Source organism: Lactuca sativa, chromosome 6, assembly GCF_002870075.4.
Source record: "Lactuca sativa cultivar Salinas chromosome 6, Lsat_Salinas_v11, whole genome shotgun sequence".
NCBI lineage: Eukaryota > Viridiplantae > Streptophyta > Magnoliopsida > Asterales > Asteraceae > Lactuca > Lactuca sativa.
This window is the reverse complement of record NC_056628.2, coordinates 68780747-68790851: the sequence shown is the minus strand read 5'-3', so window position 1 is coordinate 68790851 and position 10105 is coordinate 68780747. Positions and strand designations below refer to the sequence as shown.

At 49.3% G+C, this 10105-nt stretch overlaps 1 pseudogene; it reads left to right on the top strand.

Moving 5' to 3' along the window:
- Positions 1 to 4030: 4030 nt before the first annotated feature.
- LOC128126808 (uncharacterized) lies at positions 4031 to 8632 on the top strand (annotated as a pseudogene).
- Positions 8633 to 10105: the final 1473 nt, after the last annotated feature.

Below are 10105 nucleotides of genomic sequence, written 5' to 3'. Positions count from 1 at the left end.
TCTTGGACACCTTCCATTCTTTGATTTCAAGGTCCTTGGCTCATTCCTAACAAGTTCTAATGAGGGTATAAGGCTTTTTAGGGGGTTGAAACTTCATTTGGCATGTTTTAGGGGAGTTTAAGGTCTAAGCATATGCTTGGGCTGTAAATTCTAGTTTGCCCTCCAAATGATGATGTTTGGGTGTTCTAAGTCCGAAATGGTATGTCCCTTAGTCATATCTTAAGCCTAAATGAGGTTTGGAAGTGTTTTGGGCTTGGTTTGCATATTTAGAGGGTGTTTACGGTCTAAGCATATGCTTGGACCGTAAACCCTCTTTCAAGCCCCCAAACTTGATGATTCAAGGCTCAAACACTTCTAGGTTTAACCCAAAACTAGTTTCTAAGCCTAAAGGAGGGAGTTTTGGGCATTTTGGCACCATTTTAGGTGTTTACGGCCTAAGGAGGTTCATAGGCCGTGAACTTGTAACAGCCCGGATTTTCCAGGTATCTTTTATGCTTATATTTTTGGAGTTTTGTGAGGGGACTCGGGGAGTTGGAGCTCAAACTCGCCGAGTAGGATCGCGGTTCAGGACGCGGGTTCGCGCCTGGACTCGGCGAGTCCTCGCTGTTTAATGAAACCCTAATTTCCCGGTCCTAAGCCCTATTTAAAGGACCTTATGGCCCTTCATTGCGGCTACCTTGATCTTGAGAGCACCAAAGCAGCTGAGGGTTCTTGTGAGTGAGATAAGAGGCCATTGTTCACCAAATTTTGTGTGTTTTTACAAGAAAGGAAGAGGAAAGTCAAGCTAGAAGAGTTGGGGAGCTTGGATCTACTTTCATTTCATCAGAGGAGGCTTCTTGAGGTATCATTCAGAGCTTATTTCCGTATTTTGTTGATATGGTCAAATCTAGGGTTTCTTCATGCCTTATTTGCTTTGTATTTGAAGTGTGAGAGGTCCCATGGGGATATGGTGCTTAGATCTGGACCTTAGTAGGTCCAGAGAGTCCCTAATGTCATGCTTTATGTCCTTCCTTTTGGGTTGGAGGCTAGGGTTGCCATCTTAGAGGTCATTTCTCCAAAAAGAGCCTTGTAGGTGTTGCATGGTAACCAAGACATGAACTTTACGTGAGGAATGAGCTTAGGAGGGCCAGATCTATGAGTGGATGGAGCGGATCTGACCTCAGAAGCTAGTTTGAGTTGATGCATGGCATGGACTCGCCGAGTCTGAAGAACAGACTCGGCGAGTAGCATGAAGATTGTCCTTAACCACTCAGCGAGTGGTCCTGCCGAGTTATGGGTTGACTCAGTGAGTCAGGGAGAGTTAGAGAGGGTTGACAGATGGACTGAGTCGAGCTGGAACTCGCCGAGTTGTTCTTGAGACTCGTCGAGTTGAGTCATGGTGGCCCCGCGATTCATGCCAGATGGAACTCGTCGAGTCAGGGGAGTACTCGACGTGTCAAAAGAGAATCCTAGAGAGTTGGTGGAAACGTTTAGACTCGCCGAGTCGCTCTAGTGCACTTGCCGAGTCCGGTCAAAGTTGACCATTGACCTTTGACCAGAGTTGACCAGTGTTGACTTGATAGGGGTAGTCAACCTTAGTGGTAAAAGTGTTAATTAGAGATATATGATGTTATAGGAGGATTATAGCTTGGAGGATCGAGCACGAGTGATTTCCAGGATTCGCGAGTTATCGAGATATACGAGGTGAGTCTTCTCACTATACTTTACCTTGAGTAGGTAATCAGAGTTATGTGTCAGAGTATGTGTATGTTATGTGTATGCTATGTGTTGTACTGCATGATGTCTATGTGATTTATGCCGTGCATGCTTATAGAGTTGGAACCGGAAGGTTCCCAGAGTTAGAACCTGAGGGTTCACAGAGTTTGGGTGCACGGACCCACAGAGTAATAGCCTCGAGTGGCTAATATGTGTTATATGTGGTATTTTGGGGAACTCACTAAACTTTGTGCTTACAGTGTTAGTGTTGTTTGTTTCAGGTACTAGTGATGACCGTGGGAAGGCGCCGACTTGATCTGTACACACGCATGGGATTTTTATATGTGATCTGGGGATTTTGTATGATGTGAATTGGAGATTTAAACTTGATGTTTTATGAAAATTAAATGAAAAATGTTTTTATATTTTGCGAAAAATTATTTTGAAATTCATGGTGTTATAAGTTGGTATCAGAGCCTTGGTTTGAAGGATTCGAGTACACCTTCGGGCGTATTTGAACTCAAACTGAGGGTTTGAGAAGTATTTTCAAAAATAGTAAAAGATTTTTGAAAAAAACACAGAGCAGAGTTTTGTGTACGATCAGTCCGCGCCCGAACGGTGATTTCCCAAAATACCCTCATGTTATGTGATATTGTTACTGATATGATGTATTTGCATGCTAGAGTAGGCTAGGTATTCCTATTAGGACTAGAGTGGCATGATTTGTGATGCCTTAGCCTAGGAAGAGGTGAGCTGCTATGAGATGCTTGAGAGTGAGTAGGTAGCAGCGAGGGGCTTATGAGAGATCTATTAGAGAGTGGTCTATGCATGATAGAGTACTTGAAATTTGGGATCCGAAGAGGAGGACTTGGGGTGTATTCTGATACGGTGCGAACAGTAGTATTGGGCCCGTACTACTGAAAGCACCGGAGCGGTGTACAGCCCAAGTAAGAATCTTTGGAATACCAAGGATCAAGGAGGAATGAGTTGTCGAGTGTGAGTATGCTCAAAGGGGTTCTAATGTTTCGTATGTTGTATTTCAGAGGTAGATCATGGTGAGGACACGTTTGATGCCTAAGAGCAGCGAGACCAGTGATGAGGAGATCCGTCGGATCATCCACGAGGAGGTGGCTGCGGCCATCAGGGCAGAGATACCAGAGATGTTTGGGTCTATTAATACCACGTTGATTGAGACCTTTGACGAGCGTTATGCCGCTCTTTTTGAGGCTACTGTTGCAGCGGCCACCGCAGCTATTGCTGCCGCGAGGCCGCAAGGTGGTGATGCGTTGCTGTTTCGGGAGTTTAGCAACACAAAACCACCTGAGTTTGATGGGAACCAGGACCTGGTGGTAGCTATGAGGTGGATTTCTGACATAGAGGGGTGTTTCTTCACTTGCTCATCTCCTGAGCATTTGAAGGTTCGGTTCGCGCTGAACCAGCTTCGCTTAGGAGCGAAGGACTGGTGGAAGTTTGTGACGGCGCATTTTACGCCTGCTGAGCTTGCGGCAGTGACCTGGGAGAGGTTCACTACCATGTTCCGAGATGAGTACGTTCCCCAGGTGGAGAGGGAGCGTTTGGCCCAGGAGTTTTTGACCCTCAAGCAGGGTACTGAGTCAGTTACAACGATTACCAGGATGTTCCATAAGAGGGCGATGTTCTGCCCTGAGCACGTGTCCACTGAGCAGGCACGTATGAGCCGATATTTAAGTATTTTGAGGCGAGACATTCGGGAGTTCGCGGCGAACTCCTCGTACCGGACATTTGCTGAGCTTCAAGAAAATGCCCGGAAGAGGGAGATTGAGCTAGAGACTCAGGCCAGGGAGGAGGCGGAGTCTCAGGGGAGGGATCGGCGACCGGCACAGTCTCAGCCGGCAGCCAAGCGGGCCAAGCCCACTGATCCCAAACCAGGGAGCCAGAAGGGCCGCACTTGTGGGAAGTGTGACAAGGGTCATGATGGAGTCTGCAGAGCGGGATCTTGCTACAAGTGTGGCAAGGAGGGGCATATGGCCAAGGACTGCCCCAAGGGGTTTGCGGTGTGTTTTCACTGCAATCAGACCGGACACCGGAAGGCATAGTGTTCGCAGTTGCGAGGATCATCTCAGGGAGCACCTCAGGCATCTACCCCTGCCGCCATCAGAGCTACAAATAGTCGGCCAGTGAAGGCCGAGGCGCCGAGGGCACGAGGGAGAGCCTTTCAGCTGACCGCGGAGGAGGTCCGCGCAGCGCCCGATGTCATGGCTGGTATGTATTCTTTCATGTATTTATTTTGATGTTGAGATATTATGCTTATGTTATGTTATGCGTAGGTACTTTTCTTGTGAATTCTGTACCTGCCTTGGTGTTATTTGACTCGTGTGCAAGTCGGTCTTTTGTATCTTTGGCTTTTAGTCAGTATATCAGTGTTAGTCGTGAGGCGTTGAGTCGGCCTCTGAGAGTTTCCATAGCTGATGAGAGGGTAATACATGCCACAGAGGTTCTCCGAGGTTGCGTAGTCGAGATTTTCGGTGTTGAGTTCCCGATTGATCTAGTTCCTATTGCGATGGGTGATGTCTGTGTCATTGTGGGCATGGATTGGTTGAGCAGATTCGGTGCGGTTATCGACTGTGAGCGACAGCTGGTGACCATACGAGACCCTAGTGGGGGAGTTCTTTCGGTGTACGGCGAGGGTACACGTTCAGGATCAGCGTTTTGTTCGGCCGCTAGAGCGAGGCAGTGTCTACAGCAGGGCTGTAAGGGTTTTGTGGCGTATGTGATGGATACGCAGGTGGATTCCGGGAGGCCGAGTTCAGTTGAGGAGGTTCCAGTGGTGCGTGAGTTCCCGGATGTGTTTCCCGAGGAGTTGCCGGGTGTGCCTCCTGTGAGGCAAGTGGAGTTCAGTATCGATTTGGTTCCGGGGGCCGCGCCTATCGCTAAGGTGCCTTATCGCCTTGCACCTCCAGAGATGCAAGAGTTATCCTCGCAGCTTCAGGAGCTGTTAGGAAAGGGGTTTATTCGGCCGAGCAGCTCGCCGTGGGGAGCACCTATCCTGTTTGTCAAGAAGAAGGATGGTTCACACCGGATGTGCATTGATTACTAGGAGTTGAACAAGCTGACGGTCAAGAACCGTTACCCGTTGCCGAGGATCGATGATTTGTTCGATCAGTTGCAGGGAGCATCTTGGTTCTCCAAGATCGATTTGAGGTCTGGATATCATCAGGTGAGGGTGCGAGATGAGGACGTCCAGAAGACAGCGTTCAAGACGCGTTATGGGCATTACGAGTTTGTGGTGATGCCTTTTGGGCTCACCAATGCCCCGGCAGTGTTCATGGACCTCATGAACCGAGTGTGTAGGCCGATGCTGGATCGGTCGGTGATTGTATTTATCGACGACATTTTGGTATATTCGAGATATAGAGAGCAACATGAGGAGCATTTGAGAGAGGTTCTCGGAGTTCTGAGATCGGAGAGGCTTTATGCCAAATTCTCCAAGTGTGATTTTTGGTTGCGGGAGGTCCAGTTCTTAGGACATCTCGTTAACCAGAAAGGGATATTGGTCGACCCGGCCAAAGTTGAGGCGGTGATGAGTTGGGAGGTGCCGAGGTCACCCTCCGAGATCAGGAGTTTCCTAGGATTGGCAGGGTATTATCGGAGATTTATCAAGGATTTCTCTAAAATCACAGTGCCACTCACCAGGTTGACCCGAAAGGGTGTTGCTTTTTCATGGGGCCCCGAGCAGCAGGCCTCCTTTGAGACACTTCGCCAAAGGTTATGCGAAGCCCCGGTGTTAGCCCTCCCGGAAGGGATGGAGGACTTTGTTGTATACTGTGATGCATCGATTTTGGGGTTGGGGGCGGTGCTGATGCAGAGAGTGCATGTGATAGCATACGCATCGAGGCAGCTGAAGCCTCATGAGACGAGATATCCCGCCCATGATTTAGAGCTGGGGGCAGTGGTGTTCGCCCTCAAGATTTGGCGTCACTACTTGTATGGGGTTTGGTGTACGATATACACGGATCACAAGAGTTTGAAATATTTGATGGATCAGCCCAACCTAAATATGCGACAGAGAAGGTGGTTGGATGTCGTCAAGGATTATGATTGTGAGATCCTGTACCACCCAGGCAAGGCTAATGTTGTAGCCGATGCACTGAGCCGCAGGGCGGAGAGCACCCCGCTGAGGGATGTATGTTTGAGATTGACCGTGATAGCTCCAGTGTTGGACGCCATTCGTGGGGCATATTCCGGGGGCCGCGCCTATCGCCAAGGTGCCTTATCGACTTGCACCTCCAGAGATGCAAGAGTTATCCTCGCAGCTTCAGGAGCTGTTGGGGAAGGGGTTTATTCGGCCGAGCAGCTCGCCGTGGGGAGCGCCTATCCTGTTCGTCAAAAAGAAGGATGGTTCACACCGGATGTGTATTGATTACCGGTAGTTGAACAAGTTGACGGTCGAGAACCGTTACCCGTTGCCGAGGATCGACGATTTGTTCGATCAGTTGCAGGGAGCATCTTGGTTTTCCAAGATCGATTTGAGGTCTGGATATCATCAGGTGAGGGTGCGGGATGAGGACGTCCAGAAGACAGCGTTTAGGATGCGTTATGGGCATTACGAGTTTGTGGTGATGCCTTTCGGGCTCACCAATGCCCCGACAGTGTTCATGGATCTCATGAACCGAGTGTGTAGGCCGATGCTGGATTGGTTGGTGATTGTATTTATCGATGACATTCTGGTATATTCGAGATCCAGAGAACAGCATGGGGAGCATTTGAGAGAGGTCCTCGGAGTTCTGAGATCGGAGAGGCTTTATGCCAAATTCTCCAAGTGTGATTTCTGGTTGTGGAAGGTCCAGTTCTTAGGACATCTCGTTAACCAGGAAGGGATATTAGTCGATCCGGCCAAGGTTGAGGCGCTGATGAGTTGGGAGGTGCCGAAGTCACCCTCCGAGATCAGGAGTTTCCTAGGGTTGGCAGGGTATTATCGGAGGTTTATCAGGGATTTCTCTAAGATCGCAGTGCCACTCACCAGATTGACCCGGAAGGGTGTTGCTTTTTCATGGGGCCCCGAGCAGCAAGCCTCCTTTGAGACACTTCGCCAAAGGTTGTGCGAAGCCCCGGTGTTAGCTCTCCCGGAAGGGATGGAGGACTTTGTGGTATACTGTGATGCATCGATCTTGGGGTTGGGAGCGGTGCTGATGTAGAGAGGGCATGTGATAGCGTATGCATCGAGGTAGCTGAAGCCTCATGAGACGAGATATCCCACCCATGATCTAGAGTTGGGGGCAGTGGTGTTCGCCCTCAAGATTTGGCGTCACTACCTGTATGGGGTTCGGTGTACGATTTACACGGACCATAAGAGCTTGAAGTATTTGATGGATCAGCCCAACCTAAATATGCGTCAGAGAAGGTGGTTGGATGTGGTCAAGGATTATGATTGTGAGATCCTGTACCACCCAGGCAAGGCTAATGTGGTAGCCGATGCTTTGAGCCGCAGGGCGGAGAGCATCCCGCTGCGGGAGGTATGTTTGAGATTGACCGTGATAGCTCCAGTGTTGGACGCCATTCGTGGGGCACAGGCCGAGGCTATGCAACCCGAGATGCAGAAGAGGGAACGGGTTGTTGGTTTGGTTTCAGAGTTCGTTACCGATGGTCGGGGGCTTATGACATTTCAGGGGTGTATCTGGGTGCCGTTTGTGGGAGGAACACGTACCATTTTGATGGAGGAGGCTAATCGGTCGAAATTTTCGATCCATCCGGGGGCCACTAAGATGTATTTGGATTTGAGAAAGGAGTATTGGTGGCCCTGTATGAAGAGGGATGTCGCGTGGTTTGTTGAGAGGTGCTTGACCTGCCGTAGGGTTAAGGCCGAGCACCAGAGGCCGCATGGTAAGTTGCAGCCATTGGAGGTTCCCGAATGGAAGTGGGAACATATCACTATGGATTTCATCACTAAATTGCCAAGGACTGCCAGGGGAGTGGATGCAATTTGGGTGATTGTGGACAGGTTGACGAAGAGCGCTCATTTCCTTGCTATCAGCGAGAGTTCTTCAGCAGAGAAATTGGCGGAGGTATATGTGAGGGAAATGATATCTCGGTATGGGGTGCCGATCTCGATTGTTTCAGACCGTGATGTGCGTTTCACTTCCATATTCTGGAAGAAGTTTCATGAGGAGTTGGGTACTAGACTGCATTTTAGTACCGCATATCATCCCCAGACAGACGGTCAGAGTGAGCGTCGATTCAGACGCTCGAGGACATGCTCCGGGCATGTGTGTTGGATTTCGGGGGTAGCTGGGATGCATATTTACCCTTGGCAGAGTTTTCCTACAACAATAGCCATCATTCGAGCATTGGTATGCCACCCTTTGAGCTGTTGTATGGGAGGAGGTGTCGGACCCCCATTTGTTGGGGAGAGGTTGGTCAGAGGGTGATGGGCAGTACAGAGATTGTGCTTCGGACGACAGAGCAGATTCAGCAGGTTAGACAGAGGTTGTTGACCGCTCAGAGCCGACAGAAGAGTTATGCAGACAGACTCCGGTCCGAGCTTGAGTTTCAGGTTGGCGACCTTGTACTCCTGAAGGTCTCTCCTTGGAAAGGAGTGATTCGATTCAGGAAGAGGGGCAAGTTGGGGCCCCGATATATTGGTCCTTTCCGTGTGACCGCAAGGGTAGGCCGGGTAGCCTATCGTTTGGATTTGCCAGCAGAGTTGGGGCAGATTCACGACACTTTTCATGCGTCGTAGCTGAGGAAGTGTATAGCCGACGAGTCGGCAGTGGTTCCATTAGAGGATATTCAGGTGGATGTGAGCCTGAATTATGCCGAGAGACCAGTGGCCATCAGAGATCGGAAGATCAAGGTTTTGAGGAACAAGGAGGTACCCTTGGTGTTGGTTTAGTGGTAGCATCGAAAGGGATCAAAGATGACCTGGGAGCCGAAGCGTGAGATGCGTGAGCAGCATCCGGAGCTATTTGCAGAGCGAGACTTCGAGGGAGAAGTCTAGTTCTAGTGGGGGAGAATTATAACAGCCCGGATTTTCCAGGTATCTTTTATGCTTATATTTTTGGAGTTTTGTGAGGGGACTCGGCGAGTTGAAGCTCAAACTCGCCGAGTAGGATCGCGGGTTCACGCCTGGACTCGGCAAGTCCAAGGAATGGACTCGGCGAGTCCTCGCTGTTTAATGAAACCCTAATTTCCCGGTCCTAAGCCCTATTTAAAGGACCTTATGGCCCTTCATTGTGGCTACCTTGATCTTGAGAGCACCAAAGCAGCTGAGGGTTCTTGTGAGTGAGATAAGAGGCCATTGTTCACCAAATTTTGTGTGTTTTTACAGAAAGGAAGAGGAAAGTCAAGCTAGAAGAGTTGGGGAGCTTGGATCTACTTTCATTTCATCAGAGGAGGCTTCTTGAGGTATCATTCAGAGCTTATTTCCGTATTTTGTTGATATGGTCAAATCTAGGGTTTCTTCATGCCTTATTTGCTTTGTATTTGAAGTGTGAGAGGTCCCATGGGGATATGGTGCTTAGATCTGGACCTTAGTAGGTCCAGAGAGTCCCTAATGTCATGCTTTATGTCCTTCCTTTTGGGTTGGAGGCTAGGGTTGCCATCTTAGAGGTCATTTCTCCAAAAAGAGCCTTGTAGGTGTTGTATGGTAACCAAGACATGAAATTTACGTGAGGAATGAGCTTAGGAGGGCCAGATCTATGAGTGGATGGAGCGGATCTGACCTCAGAAGCTAGTTTGAGTTGATGCATGGCATGGACTCGCCGAGTCTGAAGAACAGACTCGACGAGTAGCATGAAGATTGTCCTTAACCACTTAGCGAGTGGTCCTGCCGAGTTATGGGTTGACTCAGTGAGTCAGGGAGAGTTAGAGAGGGTTGACAGATGGACTGATTCGAGATGGAACTCGCCGAGTTGTTCTTGAGACTCGGTGAGTTGAGTCGTGGTGGCCCCGCGATTCATGCCAGGTGGAACTCGTCGAGTCAGGGGAGTACTCGACGTGTCAAAAGAGAATCCTAGAGAGTTGGTGGAAACGTTTAGACTCGCTGAGTCGCTCTAGTGCACTCGCCGAGTCCGGTCAAAGTTGACCGTTGACCAGAGTTGACCAGTGTTGACTTGATAGGGATAGTCAACCTTAGTGGTAAAAGTGTTAATTAGAGATATATGATGTTATAGGAGGATTATAGCTCGGAGGATCGAGCACAAGTGATTTCCAGGATTCGCGAGTTATCGAGATATACGAGGTGAGTCTTCTCACTATACTTTACCTTGAGTAGGTAATCAGAGTTATGTGTCAGAGTATGTGTATGTTATGTGTATGCTATGTGTCGTACTGCATGATGTCTATGTGATTTATGTTGTGCATGCTTATAGAGTTGGAACCGGAAGGTTCCCAGAGTTAGAACTTGAGGGTTCACAGAGTTTGGGTGCACGGACCC